The following is a 20,683-nucleotide window of genomic DNA, read 5'->3' as shown; positions in this document are numbered from 1 at the left end:
CTTGGCCATGAAGTGGGCATTTGAGGAGTGGCGTCATTGGCTTGAGGGTGCTAGACACCAGGTGGTGGTCTTGACTGACCACAAAAATTTAATTTATCTTGAGTCAGCCAGGCGTCTGAATCCTAGACAGGCGCGCTGGTCGTTGTTTTTCTCTCGATTTAACTTTGTGGTCTCGTATCTGCCTGGGTCTAAGAATGTGAGGGCGGATGCCCTCTCTAGGAGTTTTGAGCCTGACTCGCCTGGTGATTCCGAACCTACTGGCATCCTGAAGGATGGGGTGATATTGTCAGCTGTCTCCCCAGACCTGCGGCGCTCTTTGCAGGAGTTTCAGGTGGATAGGCCTGATCGCTGTCCGCCTGGTAGACTGTTTGTCCCTGATGACTGGACCAGTAGAGTTATTTCGGAGGTTCACTCTTCCGCGTTGGCAGGTCATCCTGGAATTTTTGGCACCAGGGATCTGGTGTCTAGGTCCTTCTGGTGGCCTTCCTTGTCTCGAGATGTACGTATTTTTGTGCAGTATTGTGATGTTTGTGCTCGGGCTAAGCCCTGCTGTTCCCGGGCCAGCGGGTTGTTGTTGCCCTTGCCTATTCCTAAGAGGCCTTGGACGCACATCTCTATGGATTTTATTTCTGACCTTCCTGTTTCTCGTAGGATGTCCGTCATCTGGGTGGTGTGTGACCGTTTTTCCAAGATGGTTCACTTGGTACCTTTGCCCAAATTGCCCTCCTCCTCTGAGCTGGTCCCTCTATTTTTTCAGAATGTTGTGCGTTTGCATGGTATTCCTGAGAATATAGTGTCTGACAGGGGTACCCAGTTTGTGTCTAGATTTTGGCGGGCGTTCTGTGCCAGGATGGGCATCGACTTGTCTTTTTCGTCTGCATTCCATCCTCAGACTAATGGCCAGACTGAGCGTACTAATCAGACCTTGGAGACTTACTTGAGGTGTTTTGTGTCCGCTGATCAGGACGATTGGCTTGATTTTTTGCCATTGGCAGAGTTTGCCCTTAACAATCGGGCCAGTTCTGCCACTTTGGTTTCTCCATTTTTTTGTAATTCAGGGTTTCACCCTCGCTTTTCGTCCGGTCAATTGGAGTCTTCGGATTGTCCTGGAGTAGATGCTGTGGTTGATAGAATGCATCAGATTTGGGGACAGGTTGTGGACAATCTGAAGTTGTCCCAGGAGAAGACTCAACAGTTCACTAATCGTCATCGGCGTGTCAGTCCTCGTCTTTGTGTTGGGGACCTGGTTTGGTTGTCTTCTCGATTTGTTCCTATGAAGGTCTCGTCTCCTAAGTTTAAACCTCGGTTTATCAGCCCTTATAGGATTCTGGAGGTTCTCAATCCTGTGTCCTTTCGTTTGGACCTCCCAGCATCTTTTACTATTCATAATGTTTTTCATCGGTCATTATTGCGGAGGTATGAGGTGCCGGTTGTTCCGTCTGCTGATCCTCCTGCTCCTGTGCTGGTTGAGGGTGAGTTGGAGTATGTGGTGGAAAAGATCTTGGACTCCCGTGTTTCCAGACGGAAACTTCAGTATCTGGTTAAGTGGAAAGGCTATGGTCAGGAGGATAATTCTTGGGTGACAGCATCTGATGTTCATGCTCCTGATTTGGTTCGTGCATTCCATAGTGCTCATCCAGATCGCCCTGGTTGTTCTGGTGAGGGTTCGGTGCCCCCTCCTTAAGGGGGGGGGTACTGTTGTGAATTCTGTTTGTGGGCTCCCCCGGTGGTGTTTTATGGTATTGCCACTTATTTGCCTTCTTCTATCCTTGATCACCTGTTGACACCCATTAGGGGAGTTTCCTATTTAAGGCTGCTTGGCTGCTGGTCCGATGCCGGCCAACAATGTATCAGTAGCATTCTGTTGCATTCTCCTGCCTCAAGATCCTGTTCAGCTAAGTTGAATTTTGTTTCTAGTTTATGCTATTTTTGTCCAGCTATTTGCAATGTGACTCTCTGTAGCTGGAAGCTCTCGTGGACTGAAATTGCCACTCTAGTGGCATGAGTTGTCACTGGAGTTTTAAAGTAATTTCAGGATGGTGTTTTTGAGTAGTGTTTTGAAGTGGACCGTGAAGTGACTCTTTCCTGTACTTCTGCTATCTAGTAAGCGGACCTCACTGTGCTAAATCTGCTGTTCATCCTACGTATGTCTTTTCCTCTTGACTCACCGTCAATATCTGTGGGGGACTGCTATCTCCTTTTGGGGTTCATCTCTGGAGGTAAGGCAGGCCTGTATATTCCTCTGATAGGGGTAGTTAGATCTCCGGCTGGCGCGTGGTGTCTAGGGCATCGTAGGAAACACTCCCCGGCTACTTCCAGTGTCGTGTCAGGTTCAGGTCACGGTCACTTTAGTTCCCATCACCCGAGAGCTAGTCCGTTGTTATTTTGATTTCCCTGCCATTGGGAAAATCATAACATAGAACGTTTGGGACTGTATCAGGCCTTGAAAGTAACTGGGAGAAATCTAATATTCTGGTGGTGGATGGAAGTTGCGATGATCTCCTGATAGCAGGGGAGAGTAGTAAGTTGGCAGTGGTTCGATAGTTTAAATATTTAGGTATCCAGGTGTCACTTCCCCTCTCAAATTAAGTCGACCTGAATTTAAAGGGAACCTGTCACCCCGGTTTTTCACTCGGAGATAAAAATACCGCTACATAGGGCATGAGCTGTGCTTTACAAAAGTGTTTTTTTTCTACCCTGATTCCCCACCTAAGCTGCCGAAATTACTTACCAAAGTCGCCGTTTTCGCTTGTCAATCATGCTGGTCTGGTCATATGGGCGTGGTGACAAAGCTGTTTCTTCCCCCAGATCTTGCTTAGGTTTCCGTTGGTGGCGTAGTGGTTTGCGACTGCGCAGGTGATGAAAAACAGCGCGCTCTGCGCTATATCCCTGGTGATCGGTGGGGGCGGCCATCTTCCTGTGGCCGCGCGTGCGCAGTTGGAGCGCTCTGCTGCCCGGGGCTTCAGGAAAATGGCCGCGGGATGCCGCGCGTGCACAGATGGGGATCGCGGTGGCCATTTTCCTGAAGCAGAGTTTGCATCTCTTGAGCTGGGTAACTTGAAATATGTAAACATGTCCATTTTGACAAAATTGAATTGGTCTGTTAATTTGAATTCGTTTAATAAAAATTTATCTGATCAAAAAAACAAACAAAAACAAACATGAGCCACATATGAGGGAGTCGGAGTCAAGGGAATGGAGGAGTCGGAGGTTTGGCTTACCGTCTCCACAGCCCTGCGTTGAAGACCTAACAGTAAGGAGTCTTGAAGGTGTAGAGATTGCATTGAGGTGACCCTTAGGCACTGTGGGGGAAAACTATCGAACTCTAATTTCAATCCGTCCCAAATGGTAAGGAACCCACTGGTTTGTGTAGATGGATTTCCACTGAGTGAGGGAGCCTGAGAGTCGACTCTCGACAGGGGAGCAGTCATTGCTTGTCAGGAGTTTGCTGGTGGTGGGGGGGTCAAGGATATTTTTGCCCTTTCCACCTTTTGGATAGCTCCAACGGCCTGATTTGCCTTTCTCCTTGTATTCCCTTTGGGAGGACTGATCTCGGGAGGGACAAAAAAAACGTCTTTTGAGGCTTTTCTGCTCTAGGAGGGCTTTACATAGTAACATAGTTATTAAGGTTGAAGGAAAACTTTAATTCCATCTAGTTCAACCCATAGCCTAACCTAACATGCCCTAACATGCTGATCCAGAGGAAGGCAAAAAAAACCCATGTGGCAAATAGTAAGCTCCACTTTGGGGAAAAAAAATTCTTTCCCAACTCCCCATACAGCAATCAGACTAGTTCCCTGGATCAACGCCCTATCTAGGAACCTAGTATGTATACCCTGTAACATTGTATTTTTCCAGAAAGATATCCAGTCCCCTCAAATTTAAGAAATGAATCACTCATACAACATCATACGGCAGAGAGTTCCATAGTCTCACTGCTCTTACAGTAAAGAACCTGCGTCTGTTAGGATGCTTAAACCTTCTTTCCTCCAGAAGTAGAGGATGCCCCCTTGTCCCTGTCTCAGGTCTATGATTAAAAAGATCATCAGAAAGGTCTTTGTACTGTCCCCATTAATACATTAAAATAAGATTACTCCTTAGTCTTCGTTTTTCCAAACTAAATAGCCCCAAGTGTAATAACCTATCTTGGTATTGCAGACCCCCCAGTCCTCTAACCTTGGACGCTCTTCTCTGCACCCGCTCCAGTTCAGCTATGTCTTTCTTAGGCTACGTTCACATTTGCGGTCAGCGCCGCAGCGTCGGGCGCCGCAGCAGCGCCGCATGCGTCATGCGCCCCTATACTTAACATGGGGGCGCATGGACATGCGTTGTGCTGCGTTTTGCGCCGCATGGCCGCAAGCGTTGGACGCAAGAAACGCTTCAAGTTGCATTTTTTTTGCGTCCAACTTGCGGGCAAAAACGACGCATGCGGCGCAAAACGCAGCGTTTTAGCGTGCGTTTTGCCGCGTTTTTGTTTGCGTTGTGCGCTGCGGCGCCGACGCTGCGGCGCACAACGCAAATGTGAACGTAGCCTTATACACCGGAGACCAGAACTGTGCACAGTATTCTAAGTGTGGTCGAACTAGTGACTTGTATAGAGGTAAAATTATGTTCTCCTCATGTGCACCTATGCCTCTTTTAATGCATCCCATTATTTTATTTGCCTTTGTAGCAGCTGCCTGACACTGGCCACTGCATATAAGTTTGTCATACACCCAGGTCTTTTTCATTGACGGTCTTGCCCAGAGTTTTAGAATTCGGCTACTTTCAGACTAGCGTCGTGCACTGCACGTCGCTATGCGTCGTTATGTAGATAAGACGCATCCTGCAAAAGTGCTTGCAGGAAGCGTTTTTTCTCCATTGACTTGCATTAGCGACGCAGTGCGACGCATTGCCACAAGTCGCAACAGTCGTGCGACGGTTGCGTTGGACCGTCGCCACCAAAAGACGTTGCTTGTAACGTTTTTTGGTGCGTCGAGCCTGTCTTTTCCGACCGCACATGCGAGGCCAGAACTCCGCCCCCGCCTACCCGCACCTCACAATTGGGCAGCGGATGCGTTGAAAAACAGCATCTGCTGCTCCCGTTGTGTGGCGCTTCCACATTATGCGTCGGTGCACCGCAAAGTCGCATTGCGACGTGCAGTGTACGACGCTAATGTGAAAGTAGCCTTAAGCACATAGTTATTCATCTTATTACTTATACCCAAGTGCATGACCTTACATTTATCTCCATTAAAGCTCATTTGCCATTTATCAGCCCAAGCTTCTAGTTTACATAAATCATCCTGTAATATAAAATTGTCCTCCTCTGTATTGATTACCTTGCAGAGTTTAGTGTCATCTCAAATATTGAAATCCTGCTCTGAATGCCCCCTACAAGGTCATTAATATATGTTAAAAAGAAGAGGGCCCAATAGCCCAATACTGACCCCTGTGGTACCCCACTGCTAACCGCGACCCAGTCCGAGTGCGCACCATTAATAACCACCCTTTGTTTCCTATCCCTGAGCCAGCTCTCAACCCACTTACACATATTATCCCCTATCCCCATTATTCTCATTTTATGTATCAACCTTTTGTGTGCCACCGTATCAAAACCATTGGAAAAGTCCACATACACTACGTCCACTGGGTTCCCTTGGTCTAGTCCGGAACTTACTTCTTCATAGAAGCTGATCAAATTAGTCTGACATGAACGGTCCCTAGTAAACCCGTGCTGATACTGGGTCATGAGGTTATTCCTCTCCAGATACTCCAGTTTAGCATCCCTTAAAATGCCCTCCAGGATTTTACCCACAGTAGAGGTTAAGCTTACTGGCCGCCGTACTTCCTGCTGGGTTAAACAGGTGACATTTAATGGGGAATTTTTATCACTAGTCATTTTGTCTGCCATGGGATTTTCTTGTGTAAATACTGATGAAAAAAAGCCATTTAGCATATTGGCTTTTTCCTCATCCTCATCCACAATTTCACCCAGACTATTTTTTAGGGGGCCAACACTATCATTTTTTAGTTTCTTACCATTTACGTATTTAAAGAATATTTTGGGATTATTTTTACTCTCTCTGGCAAGGAGTCTCTCAGTCTAAATCTTTGCTGCCTTGATTTGCTTTTTACAGAATTTATTTAATTTTCTGTATTTATTTAATGCCTCATCACTACCTACTTCCTTTAATTCTCTAAATGCTTTCTTTTTGTCACTTATTGCGCCCCTTACAGCTCTATTTAGCCATATTGGTTTCCTTCTATTTATAGTATGTTTATTCCCATACGGGATATACTGTGCACATGTCCTATCCAGGATGCTAATAAACGTCTCCCATTTTCTTTGTGTATTTTTATGTCTCAGGATATCGTCCCAGTTAATTGCACCAAGATCCTCTCTCATCCGTTGGAAATTTGCCCTCCTGAAGTTTAGTGTCCTTGTAACCCCCCTACTGCACATCTTATTAAAGGATACATGAAAACTTATTATTTTGTGATCACTATTCCCCAAGTGACCCCCAACCCTTATATTTGATATGCGGTCTGGCCTGTTGGTTAATATTAGGTCTAGCAGTGCCCCCCTTCTTGTTGGGTCCTGAACCAGTTGTGAAAGGTAATTGTCTCTCATAGTTGTCAAAAACCAATTACCTTTGCTGGAACTGCAGGTTTCTGTTCCCCAATCAGGGTAGTTGAAGTCCCCCATTGTAATGACTTCTCCTTGGATCGCAGCTTCATCTATTTGCTTTACGAGGATATTCTCCATTGCTTCCATTATTTTTGGAGATTTATAACAAACCCCTATCAGTAATGTTAGTTAGTCTTGTCCGTAGATTTCTCCAAGATCTTATCGAGAGCTGGACCGAAAACATGGTGTTCCTGAAAGGGCGCTATGCTTAGCCTTAGAGGTGATGTCACCACTCCATGACTTCAGCCACAGAGCTCTCCTAGCGGAGTTGGAGAGGAGTGCGAACTTTGTTGCTACGCGTACACATTCGGCAGAAGCATTGGCAAGGAACCCTGTTGCTTTCTGAAGGAGGGGAAGAGAGTCAAGTATCTCCTCCCTAGAAGTGAGGTGGTCTCCTAATGTACAGAGCCAGCAAAACAGATCTGGTGACACAGGAGGAAACCACGGTTGTTTTTAGCAGATTAATGGAGGTGTCCAAGGATTTTCTTAGCTCAAAGATCCCATGGATCCTAATATCAAGAGCTTACTGAGATGAGTCCTCAAACGGAAGAGCCGTCTTTTTTGCCACCCTGGACACCAGCACATCTACTTTGGGAATCTCCCATTTAGAACAATCTCCGTCTAGGTGAAAGTGATTTTTAAAATTCTGACGGGTCGCTAAGCCCTTTCTCGGGAAGGTCCCATTCATGATGGATAAGGCATGTGCACACGTTGCGGATTGTATGCGTTTTTGCTGCGTTTTTCGCTGAGAAAACGCATTGAATTCAATGGGATTCCGCAATGCTGTGCTAATGCTGCGTATTTTTCTGCGGCGGAATCGCATCGTGGAAAAATACGCAAGCATGCACATACTTTGTGCGGAATCGCGGCGATACCGCACACATAGGAATGCATTGATCTGCTTACTTTCCGCATAGGGCTGTGCCCACCATGCGCAAAGTAAGGGGATCATGTGCCGATGGTACCCAGGTGTGGAGGAGAGGAGACTCTCCTCCAGGCCCTGGGAATAAAAAAATAGAATTAGTCTTACTGGTAATTCGGTTTCTAGGAACCTTCCACGACAGCCACTTCGGAGGTTGTCTTCCCCGCCCTAACAGGGGACAGGAATACAAAGAGGTTAAATACCCTCCCCTTCCTGCAACCACCGGTGTTTTCCTGGACACACTAGCATGTATCGTTACCACAAAAAGTGCAGGAATCATCCAATAAGAACATCAGATAGGGAGGGAAATTAGTGCTGTCGTCGAAGGTTCCTAGAAACCGAATTACCGGTAAGACTAATTCTATTTTCTCCAGACACCTTCCACGACAGCCACTTCGGAGTAGTACCAACAGCTAATTTCTCTAGGGAGGGATCACGGCCTGCAGAACTCGTCTGCCGAATCCCTATTGAAATTTAGCCTGTAATGTCTGGTGAACGTGTGGATGGACGACCAGGTGGCGGCTCTGCATATCTGCTCTGATGAAGCATTCCCCCTCTCTGCCCATGATGTTGCCATCGCACGGGTAGAATGTGCCTTCAGTGAAGCAGGTGGATCCAGCTTCTGAGATGAGTAAGCCAGGCAAATAGACAGTCTGATCCAGTACACAAATGTGTTTTTTGCCGCCTTCTTGCCTTTATTCCGTCCTGAGAACTGGATGAATAGATTTTGGTCAACCAGACCAAAGCCAGGCTTCAGTCTGTTGTAGGTAAAATAGGACCACCCTGCGGATGTTGAGGATGTGGAAGGTCTCTTCCTTAGGGCTGGAGGGGTTTGGGCAGAATGAGGGCAGCACAATATCCTGATCCCTATGGAAGTTTGAGACCACTTTAGGTAGGAAAGAGTGATCTAATCTCAGGATAATACTGTCAGCAGTGAGTGTTAGACAAGGTTCCTGTACCGACAGGGCCTGCAATTCTCCTATACGTCTAGCAGTAGTGATTGCGACTAAGAAGACAGTTTTAAGGGTTAAGTTCTTTATGGTCATGGATTCTAAAGGCTCAAATGGATCCCTGGTGAGGCTGTTAAGCATGATATTGAGATCCCAAGGAGGCACCTGACTACGGAGTTTAGGACGGATCCTGACTGCCAACGCCATAAATCGTTTGATCCAGCGGTAGCTTGCCAAGTCAAAATCAAAAATGGTGCTAAGGGCTGATACCTGCACTTTTAGTGTGCTAGGATTTGGGCCCATTTCTAGACCTTTTTGTAAAAAGCTCAAGACCTGTGCTATATTGGGGTGGAAGGGATCAGGGGTTTTTGGGGAGCACCAGGATGAAAATCTTTTGCAAAGCTTGGCATAAATGGCATTGGTTATTGGCTTTCCGCTTATTTGGAGGGTTTGTATTACCTCATCCGAGAGACCTTCGGCTCAGATTTTTGGCCTCAGTAACCATGCTGCCAGGTTCAGTTTGGGTAGGTCCGGGTGTAGTATAGGACCTTGGTGAAGGAGGTCGATTTTTTGAGGTAGAAGCCAGGGGCCTTCTTGAGCCATGTCCAGTAGGGCACTGTTCCAGCTCCTCCAGGGCCACAGAGGGGCGATTAGGATTGTGGGGACTCTGTCTGGATTTTTTGTAGCGTCTTTGCCAGCATGGGTATGGGTGGAAAGGCATATGCGAGGTTGAAATTCCACAGTTGTGCAAACGCATCTATTCCCTGTGCCCTGTCCGTGTGGTAGAGGGAGAAAAATGTCTCCGCTTTCGCATTTTGTCCTTTGGCAAATAGGTCCACCTCTGGAGTTCCCCATCTTGAGGTTAGGGACAAGAAAACTGCTTGGTTCAGACACCACTGCCCTGGATATATGTCTTTCCGGCTGAGGAAATCTGCCTGTGTATTGTCTGATCCTCTCAGATGCACTGCTGTGATTGATAGTAGGTTTTTCTCAGCCCAGGAAAAGATCCTGGCTGCTATTACCTTTAAACCGGCGTACTTCGTGCCTCCCTGGTGCCGGAGGTAGGCCACTGTGGTCATGTTGTCCGAGTAGACACGGACGTGGTGATTTTGGATCAACGATGACGACACTTTTAGGGCCTCTTCTACAGCCTTTAGTTCTCAGGTTTGAGGAGCTGGTCCTGATGCTTGATGGCCATCGTCCCTGAAAGTAGAATGCCTCTACCACTGCACCCCAACCTCGTTGGCTGGCATCTGAGCGGAGTGTTTTCTGGGTAAGCTGATCCCCTTCTGAAGGTTTCGGTAGTTTAACCACCACTTCAGGGCCGATTTTACGTGGCCGGGAAGGGAAATCCTTTGGGATAATGGAATCTGACGTCTCCTGGAATGTAGAAGCACGTGGGTCTGTAGGATTTGTGTATGAGCCTGGGCCCAGGAAACCGCTACATGCGGTCAGAGATCCTAGAACAGACATTCATTCTCTGAGGGTTGGCGCCCGCTGGTCCCTGAACCTGGTTATTCTGCGGACAAAGTCGATCGGACGATCCTTGTGTAGAAAGGATGACCTTTCCTTTGAGTCCAGAAAAACGCCCAGAAATGTTCTCCTTGAGGAGGGGTGGATCTCGGACTTCTCTAGGTTCGGGATCCAGCCCAGGGATCTTAATATCTCCAGGGTCTTTGTTACGTCCATCTTAAGACGGGCGATAGATGGTGCAGTGATGAGAAAATCGTCTAGATATGGGATAAAGCATATCTCCTGGAGACGGATGAAAATCACGGCTTAAGCCATAATTTTGGTAAAGACTCGTGCTGCTGATAAGATGCCGAAGGGTAGAACGTTGAATTGGAAATGCTTGACTCACTGTCCCTGAGAGACTGCAAATCTGAGGAAATTCCTGTGCTCTAGGTGGATTGGCACATGGTGATATGCATCTCTCAGATCCACTGTTGCCATTACCAAATTCTGACCGATGAGCGAGATTACCGATCTGATTGTTTCCATTTTGAATCGCCTGTACCGGACTTATTCGTGTAATGGTTTCAGGTTTATGATGATCCTGTTCTTCCCCAATTGTTTTGTTACCAGGAAGAGACGCGAATAATGGCCACGTCCTTCTTCCTGTCTTGGCACCCATGAGATCACTTCTGACCGGAGCAGATTTTTTAGGTCCTTTAATAAGGAGTCTTGGAGATGTGGGGTTTGTAGAGAGGTCACAAGCACTGTGGGGGGAGGGCTCTCGAACTTTATCTTTAGTCCCTCTCGCATGGTACAGAGGACCCACTGATTTGTGGAGATGGACTGCCACTGGGTGATGAAGAAAGAGAGTAAACCCCCGACCGGGGACCCATTATTGCTTGTCTGGGGTCTGCTGTGGTTGAGGGACCATGATGTTCCTGCCCTTGCCTCCTTTGGGATAGCCCCATCTCCCTGTTTTCCCTTTTCCCCTATAGCTCTGCGAGGGTTGGTCACGGGGGAACGAAAAAACCGTCTCTTAGGATTTTTATGTTCGGGGAGAGATTTTTTTCTTGTCCGAAGCCTTGTCCAGGATATCATCTAGGACGGGCCCGAACACATGGTGGCCCTGGAAGGGAATGCCACACAATTTGGACTTGGAATAAGTCCCCCCCCCCAAGATTTTAGCCAGAGTGCTCTCCTAGATGAGTTGGGAGAGGACAGCGGCTTTTGCGGATACTCGGACAGACTCAGCCGAGGCTTCGGCTAGGAACCCCATTGCTTTCTGTAGTAGGGGTAGGGAGTCTAAGATCTCCTCTCTTGAGGCGCCCTGTGTGAGATGATCCTCAAGTTTGCGTAACCAGATAAACAGAGATCTGGCCACGCATGTGGAGGCTATGCTGGTTTTTAGTAAATTTGTGGAGGTGTCCCAGGACTTCCTTAACAAGCTCTCTATTTTTCGATTCATTGGATCTTTGATCTGGGAAGAGTCCTCAAAGGGAAGGGCTGTTTTTCTTAGTTACCATGGACACTTGTACATCTACTTTTGTGGACTCCCATAAGGAGTTATCCCCGTCCAAGGGGAAACTTTTTTTTAATTCTGAGGGCACACTAAGCACTTCTTCAGGGAGGCCCCATTCATGTAGAATCAGATTCTGTACGTTCATGTGTACCGGAAACCCTTTTTCATCTCTGGGCTTCAGACCCCCAAACATTTCGTCCTGTACCGTGAGTTTAACTTCCACCTCCTCCACCCCCATGGTATCTCTATACTGATCAGCTCACCCATATCTTCGGAACTAAAATAGTTTTTTCTTTTCTCTGATTTAGGGGTGGAAGTGGAACCCTCATTCTCCCAAACGTCCTCCAAGCCCGAAGATTGAATCTCACCCGAATCTGAGTCAGATTCTACAGGAGTCCTTTTCCTCTTATTAGGTGGAGATGGTTGGGGCACCGGGACCTGGGAAGACAGTCTCCATGGAGGTCTGGACCTCTTGTTTAATGAGGGATCTGATGCTATCCAGAAGGGAGGGCTGCTCAGAGCATAAGACCTCATCTGTACAGGACTGGCAGAGCTTTTTCCCATATCTAGAGGGGAGCCTGGCTGCGCACACACTTTACATTTGCGGCTTGTCCTCTTAGGGTCCGAGACCTTTTCTCCCTATAAGGCCGGAGTCACACTCAGCGTACGTAAATACGGTCCATTTTTTACGGCCATAATACGCAGAAAAGTCCCCAAAATAGTGATCCGTATGTCATCCGTAGGCAGGGTGTGTCAGCGTATTTTGCGCATGGCATCCTCCGTATGTAATCCGTATGACATCCGTACTGCGATATTTTCTCGCAGGCTTGCAAAACCGACATCTAATGGATTTATGAGCTCAAATGTTCGTTAAAACATATATACAGTATATAAAGACACAAATAAATATATATATATATATATATATATATATATATATATATATATATATATATATATATATATATATATATATATATATATATATATATATATATATATATATATATATATATATACACACCGTATATACTCGAGTATAAGCCGAGATTTTCAGCCCAAATTTTTGGGCTGAAAGTGCCCCTCTCGGCTTATACTCGAGTCATGATCGGTGGTGGGGTCGGCGGGTGAGCACTGTCATACCTACCTGCTTCCGGGGCTCCTGTCGCTCCCCCTGCCCGTCCCACTGTCTCCGGGTGCCGCAGCCTCTTCCCCTGAGCGGTCACGTGGGACCGCTCATTAGAGAAATGAATAGGCTGCTCCACCTCCCATAGGGGCACTATATGGCACAGCTATGGGGCAACGGTGCAGACCATTATATATATGGCACAGCTATGGGGCAACGGTGCAGAGCACTATATGGCACAGCTATCTATGGGGCAATGGTGCAGAGCACTATATGGCACAGCTATGGGGCAACGGTGCAGAGCACTATATGGCACAGCTATGGGGCAACGGTGCAGAGCATTATATATATGGCACAGCTATGGGGCAACGGTGCAGAGCACTATATGGCACAGCTATCTATGGGGCAATGGTGCAGAGCACTATATGGCACAGCTATCTATGGGGCAATGGTGCAGAGCACTATATGGCACAGCTATGGGGCAACGGTGCAGAGCACTATATGGCACAGCTATGGGGCAACGGTGCAGAGCACTATATGGCACAGCTATGGGGCAACGGTGCAGAGCACTATATGGCACAGCTATCTATGGGGCAACGGTGCAGAGCACTATATGGCAGAGCTATGGGGCAACGGTGCAGAGCACTATATGGCAAAGCTATGGGGCAATGGTGCAGAGCACTATATGGCAGAGCTATGGGGCAACGGTGCAGAGCACTATATGGCAAAACTATGGGGCAATGGTGCAGAGCACTATATGGCACAGCTATGGGGTAACGGTGCAGAGCACTATATGGCACAGCTATGGGGCAACGGTGCAGAGCACTATATGGCACAGCTATGGGGCAACGGTGCAGAGCACTATATGGCACAGCTATGGGGTAACGGTGCAGAGCACTATATGGCACAGCTATGGGGCAACGGTGCAGAGCACTATATGGCACAGCTATGGGGCAACGGTGCAGAGCACTATATGGCACAGCTATGGGGCAATGGTGCAGAGCACTATATGGCACAGCTATGGGGCAACGGTGCAGAGCACTATATGGCACAGCTATGGGGCAACGGTGCAGAGCACTATATGGCACAGCTATGGGGCAATGGTGCAGAGCATTATATATATGGCACAGCTATGGGGCAACAGTGCAGAGCATTATATATATGGCACAGCTATGGGGCAACGGTGCAGAGCATTATATATATGGCACAGCTATCTATGGGGCAACGATGCAGAGCATTATATATGGCACAGCTTTATGTGGAGCATCTATGGGGCCATAATGAATGGTATGGAGTATCTATTTCTAATTTTGAAATTCACCGGTACCTGCTGCATTTTCCACCCTAGGCTTATACTCGAGTCAATAAGTTTTCCCAGTTTATTGTGACAAAAGTAGGGGGGTCGGCTTATACTCGGGTCGGCTTATACTCGAATATATATATATATATATATATATATATATATATATATATATATAATATATATATATATATATATATATATATATATATATATATATATATATATATATATATATATATATATATATATATATATATATATATATATATATATATATATATATATATATATATATATATATATATATATATATATATTTTGTATTTATATTTAATTCAGCGCGATATATATGAAAAGCCGGTAGTTCAATTGCCGGCTTTTCATTTCTCCTTCACAAACCCGACAGGATATGAGACATGGTTTACATACAGTAAACCATCTCATATCCCCTTTTTTTTGCATATTCCACACTACTAATGTTAGTAGTGTGTACTTGCAAAATTTGGGCGCTGTAGCTGCTAAAATAAAGGGTTAAATGGCGGAAAAAATTGGCGTGGGCTCCCGCGCAATTTTCTCCGCCAGCGCGGTAAAGCCAGTGACTAAGGGCAGATATTAATAGCCTAGAGAGGGTCCATGGTTATTGGCCCCCCTGGCTACAAACATCTGCCCCCAGCCACCCCAGAAAAGGCACATCTGGAAGATGCGCCTATTCTGGCACTTGGCCACTCTCTTCCCACTCCCGTGTAGCGGTGGGATATGGGGTAATGAAGGGTTAATGTCACCTTGCTATTGTAAGGTGACATTAAGCCAGATTAATAATAGAGAGGCGTCAATTATGACACCTATCCATTATTAATCCAATCGTACGAAATGGTTAATAAAACACACACACACACACATTTTTAAAAAGTATTTTAATGAAATAAAAGACACAGGTTGTTGTAATATTTTATTATATTGGTAATCCAGCTGAAGACCCTCATTCTGTAACAAAGGAAAAATAAAAAAAACAACAATATCTCATACCTTCCGACGCTCAGGTCAGTCCCACGAAGTAAATCCATTTGAAGGGGTTAAATCATTTTACAGCCAGGAGCTGTGCTAAAGCAGTGCTCGTGGCTGTAAAACCCCGGGGACTGAATGGAAAGCGGGGTGACCTGGAGTTACCTTGAGTTGCGGTGAGGTACCCTCTGCTGGATGTCCTCATATGAACTCGAGCATGGGAACTTTTACTAGGCTGCAGTTCATGAGGACATCCAGCAGAGGGTGCCTCACCGCAACTCAAGGTAACTCCAGGTCACCCCGCTTTCCATTCAGTCCCTGGGGTTTTACAGCCACAAGCACTGCTTTAGCACAGCTCCTGGCTGTAAAATGATTTAACCCCTTCAGATGGATTTACTTCGTGGGACTGACCTGAGCGTCGGAAGGTATGATATATTGTTGATTTTTTATTTTTCCTTTGTTACAGAACGAGGGTCTTCAGCTGGATTACTAGTATAATAAAATATTACAACAACCTGTGTCTTTATTTCATTAAAATACTTTTTAAAAATGTGTGTGTTTTATTAACCATTTTGTACTATTGGATTAATAATGGATAGGTGTCATAATTGACGCCTCTCCATTATTAATCTGGCTTAATGTCACCTTACAATAGCAAGGTGACATTAACGCTTCATTACCCCATATCCCACCGCTACACGGGAGTGGGAAGAGAATGGCCAAGTGCCAGAATAGGCGCATCTTACAGATGTACCTTTTCTGGGGTGGCTGGGGGAAGATGTTTGTAGCCAGGGGGGGCCAATAACCATGGACCTTCTCTAGGCTATTAATATCTGCCCTCAGTCACTGGCTTTACCAATGGCGGAGAAAATTGCGCGGGAGCCCACGCCAATTTTTTCTGCCATTTAACCCTTTATTTTACAAGCTACAGCGCCCAAATTTTGCACATACACACTACTAACATTAGTAGTGTGGAATATGCAAAAAAAAAGGGATATGAGATGGTTTACTGTATGTAAACCATGTCTCATATCATGTCGGGTTTGAGAAGGAGAAATGAAAAGCTGGCAATTGAATTACCGGCTTTTCTATAGAACACTGCTGCGTATTTCTCCCAAGTCACACTGCTGGTCTGTGTGTAATCCGTATTTTTCTCGCCCCCATAGACTTTCATTGGCGATTTTTTTGCGCATTACGGTGACAAACGCAGCATGCTGCGATTTTGTACGGCCGTAGAAGACCGTATAATACGGATCAATAAAATACGGCTGATAGGAGCTGGGACATAGAGAATCATTGGGCCGTGTGTTATGCGTATTTTACGGGTGTATTTCCTGTGCTCATACATCCGTAAAACTCGCCAGTGTGACGCCGGCCTAAGAGAGAGAAAGGGTTTTGCTAAGCCAATTGAGGGAATAAATCCTGGATAGCCAGGGCAGACACCTGCTACTTACAATAGGAGGGGGTACGCTGGGGGCTCCCCAGACGCAGAGAAAGGGGGCTTGTCACCGTCCATGTCCGTCAGTCCACAGTCAGTGTCAGACAGGATGTCTTACCTGGTGAGTCCCCACCCAGATCTTTAAAGGATCGAGGGTCCAGCGTCATCTGTGCTCCTCCTTCCCCCCAATCATTGCCCAATGGGGGGGGACCACTTTGGAAACGCCCCTTGTGTTGCCGCCAGTCCCGGGAGAGAAAGCGTCGGCCGGCGCGCGCGTGCGCGCTCCACCGTGGAACGCATGGAGAGAGGACCGGAAGTGACGCACGCTCCACCGGAAGTGACGCGCACAAGAGCGTGTAACGCACACAGATGACCCGGAGGTGGAGGCGCGCCACCCCCGGCCAGCGCACGGTCCCCAGGACGGCAGCATCGGGGGGGAGGAGGAAACCGTGGAGCTGCAAGAGGCCCCCGGTGCGCACATCACCACCCCGCTTTACCCCTGGGGGGGAGCACAGGAGAGGAGGGAGGGTCCCGATTCCCGCAAAGCGAGGAGACGGGAGCAGCCACGGGAGGAGGAGAGACCGAAGCCCCCGACCTCAGCTGTCCGGGTTCAAGGTAATGTGGGGTGCTCCGATCGCCAGCCATGGCAGCACCTTCAGAGATCCTCTTCATGCCCCATAAGAGACAGGAAAACACTGGTGGCTGCAGGAAGGGGAGAGGTATTTAACCTCTTTGTGTTCCTGTCCCCTATTAGGGTGGGGAAGACAACCTCCGAAGTGGCTTTCGTGGAAGGTGACTGGAGAAATAGTTATAATACTCACTTTCTGGCAGCCCCCGGATCCAGCCCAGGCCTTAGCGATGCTCCCGGCTGCTCCCGTTCCCAGTGATGCCTTGCGACAATGACCTGTGATGACGTTGGGTCTTGCGTGATGCTACGTCATCTGGGGTCATTGTCGCAAGGCTTCGCTGGGAACGGGAGTTGTTGCGAGGATCAGGAAGGCTGCAGGGGCCGCCAAAGGTGAGAATATCACGATTTTTTATCTTTTTTATTATTTTTAACATTCTATCTTTTTTACTATTGATGCTGCATAGGCAGCATCAATAGTAAAAAATTGGTCACACTTGTCAAACACTATGTTTGACAAGTGTGACCAACCTGTCAATCAGTTTTCCAAGTGATGCTACAGATCGCTTGGAAAAAGCTAGTATTCTGCAAGCTAATTACGCTTGCAAAACGCTAGTGTTTAGCGGGAAAACGCATGCAAATTCCCTTGCGTTTTACCCAGCGGCAGGGAGATGCAGAATTGCCACAGAAATTTCCACGGCAATTCCGAACGTGTGCACATAGCCTAAGGCTTTGGATGTTCTCATGTATGGGGAAACCTTTAAGCTTTTTAGGTTTCAGCCCCCCAAACATCTCATCCTGCACTGACTGCTTAATTACCTCTTCCTCAACCCCTGGTGCTTCTCACCATACTTATCAATTCCTACATGTCTTCAGAGGAAAAATAATATTTTTTATTTTCGGACTTGGGGGTGGAAGTGGAACCCTCATTCTCCCAAACATCCTCCGAAACAGAGGTACGGACTTCGCCTGAGTCTGAATCAGACTCCACAGGTGCTATCTTACATAGTAACATAATAACATAGTTTTCAAGGTTGAAGGAAGACTAAGTCCATCTAGTTCAACCCATATCCTAACCTAACTTGCCCCAACATGTTGATCCAGAGTAAGGCAAATAAAAAAACATGCGGCAAACACTAAGCTCCACATTGAGGAAAAAAATTAATTCCCGACTTTTCCTAGAAGGGGGTTGTGGTACTGGAGCCTGGGAAACGGCAGACATAGAGGACTGAACCTCTTGTTTGATGAGGGATTTAATGCTGTCCAACAGGGAGGGTTGTTTGGCACGCAACACATCATCAGTGCAGGGCTGGCAAAGCTTCTTATACGCTGAGGGAACTTTGGTAGCACAAACACCACACTTACGGCTGGGCCCTGTATCCTTATTAGGGGCAGGGACTCTGCCTCCCTAAAGAAAGAGAGAGAAAGGTGGACCAAGTCTCCTCCTACTGTAAGTAGTGGAGCAGAACGGTAGGAGGGTGAATGCTGGGCTCTGCAGAAGCAGAAAAGGAGGGTTTGTCTCCATCCATGGTTAGTCCGTCAGTGGTCACACAGACAATGGGTCCTACCTGGAGGCATCCCTCGACCAGGATTAAATAATCAAGGTCCTAACGTTCATGTTCGTGATCCTCCTCCCCCAGGTCGTCAAAGGGGAACCCCAGAGGGAACATCCCAACATGCCAGCAGCTCCGGAGCCCCCCCCCCAAAAAAAAAAAACGCTGGGAGCGCGTGGATTTCACTGTGGAACGCACCAGGAAGTGAACCCGAAGTTCGGCATAACGTCACTTTAGGTACACACGGTATTCGGATTCTGCTGGCATGTGGAGAGGAGGACGCCGGGGAGTTGCAGGATGACCTCAGCCACACATCGCCGCCCCAATTTACCTCCCGATGAGTCATAGGAGGGACGGGAAAAGTCCCGAGTTTCATGTGGGCCATGGAGACGGGAACAACACATGGAGGAGGAGAGCGGAGCCCCCGACTTCAGCTGCCCGGCATTAAGTGAGTAAACCTGGGTGCTCCTGATTGCCGGACACGGCAACACCATCAGGAAACCCCTTCATGCCCCATAGGGGACAGGAAAAACACTGGTGGTTGTATGAAGGGGATGGGTATTTAACCTCTGTTTCCTGTCGCCTATTAGGGCAGGGACACATCCTCTGTCGTGGAAGGTGACTAGAGAAAACGGTGAATATGCTGGAGGATGAGTATATGACCAGGGCAGGGAACTTGTGCTTAAAGCACTACTCCAGCTATGATAAAAAAAAAAAAAAAAAAAAAACTTTGCTACAGTGGTGCTTTTATAATTTAATAATAAGCAGACTGCCATGACATGAAATCATGACATGGCATGACATTGGGGTCTCATGACATTATGACAGGGAGCGCCTGATGTCATGAGACCCCAATATCACTGGTGCGATTTGGCTGTCATGGGACCACGTTTGCTATGCACTTGTGTCTACTAGAAAGGTTTGGCTTCTCTCAATAGAAGAAAATTGAGAGAAGCTGAAAGAGTCATCACTTGACCGCCTGCTGACATCAGCGATGCTGGGGCATTGCTACTGTACATGGTGGGACATTATTAAATGTCAAGTGAGCACTTAAGAAGCATTATTTTTATAGGGGTACCAGTAGCAAAGCTACAGGTTGGTAGAGGGTGCTGAGCCGGCTGTCAGTTGGGGTAAGGGGCGCAGTTATAGCTGCCACTCTATACACAAAGTGGTGACTGAAACCGTACCGTCGCCGCCCCTATGACTGGAAGAGTGAGGCTGCCAGGAGGAATAAAGTTAATTTGCTCCTGGTAGTGGGACTCTCAGTTCGGGCACCGCACACAGTGTCAGAACTCTATTAACTATTATACTATATTATGTTTTGGGGGAGCAGTGGGGACCTCATTCTATGTACAGGGGAACTCTGCGGTGACATCATACTGTATATATGGGAGCTGTGAGCCCATCTTACTGTGTATAAGGGAGCTGTGACCCCACCACTGTGTATAAGGGAGCTGTTGGGCATTTATACTGTGTGTAAGGGAGCGGTTGGCCCATTATACTTTGTACAGGAAACTGTGGGGGGATATCATACTGTAGTTACGGGAGGTGTGGGCACACCATACTATGTATACGGGAACTGTGAAGGCATCATACTGTGCATAGGGGAGTTGTTAGCCCATTATACTATAAATGGGGAGCATTATACTTTCTGTAGTGGAGCTCTGTCAGCATAAGACTGAGTATAGGGGAGCTGTGGGCTCGTCATACTGTGTATAGGGGAGCAGTGGGGACATTATATTGTGTAAAGGGAAGCTGTACATGGGGAATACTTAGGGGACATTATTAAATGTTAAGAGGGCACAATATAGCATTGTTATAGGGGCACTCAGTATTATAACCATCAAAGTTGCATATGGAGTATTATTACTTTTTAGGGACAAAAGGTGGAGGGCACTAGCACAGGGCATTAATATTTTCTAGGGGGAATATTACTACCTAGAGAGCATAAAGGAGTAATTATTACTATGTAAGGGGCATAGTGGTGGCAGTATTATGTGGGGCAGTAAGAGGAGCACTGTTCTTGTACTATACAGCTGGTGCTGTAGGACACAAATGGCAGTAGTGGCACAGCGTTGGGTTATCAGCAGGATAAGGGGTTTGTGCAGGTTGGGGATAGA

General features: G+C 47.1%; 1 protein-coding gene across 2 annotated transcripts in view; it reads right to left on the bottom strand.

Annotated features, from left to right (window-relative positions):
- The window catches only part of FIRRM (FIGNL1 interacting regulator of recombination and mitosis), a 983,706-nt gene that overhangs the window by 903,303 nt on the left and 59,720 nt on the right, over positions 1–20,683 (bottom strand). The gene's annotated exons all lie outside the window — the stretch shown is intronic.

This window comes from Ranitomeya variabilis, chromosome 8 (genome assembly GCF_051348905.1).
Source record: "Ranitomeya variabilis isolate aRanVar5 chromosome 8, aRanVar5.hap1, whole genome shotgun sequence".
Classification (NCBI taxonomy): domain Eukaryota; kingdom Metazoa; phylum Chordata; class Amphibia; order Anura; family Dendrobatidae; genus Ranitomeya; species Ranitomeya variabilis.
The sequence above is the reverse complement of the archived record's forward strand: the minus strand, read 5'-3'. Positions and strand labels throughout refer to the sequence as shown.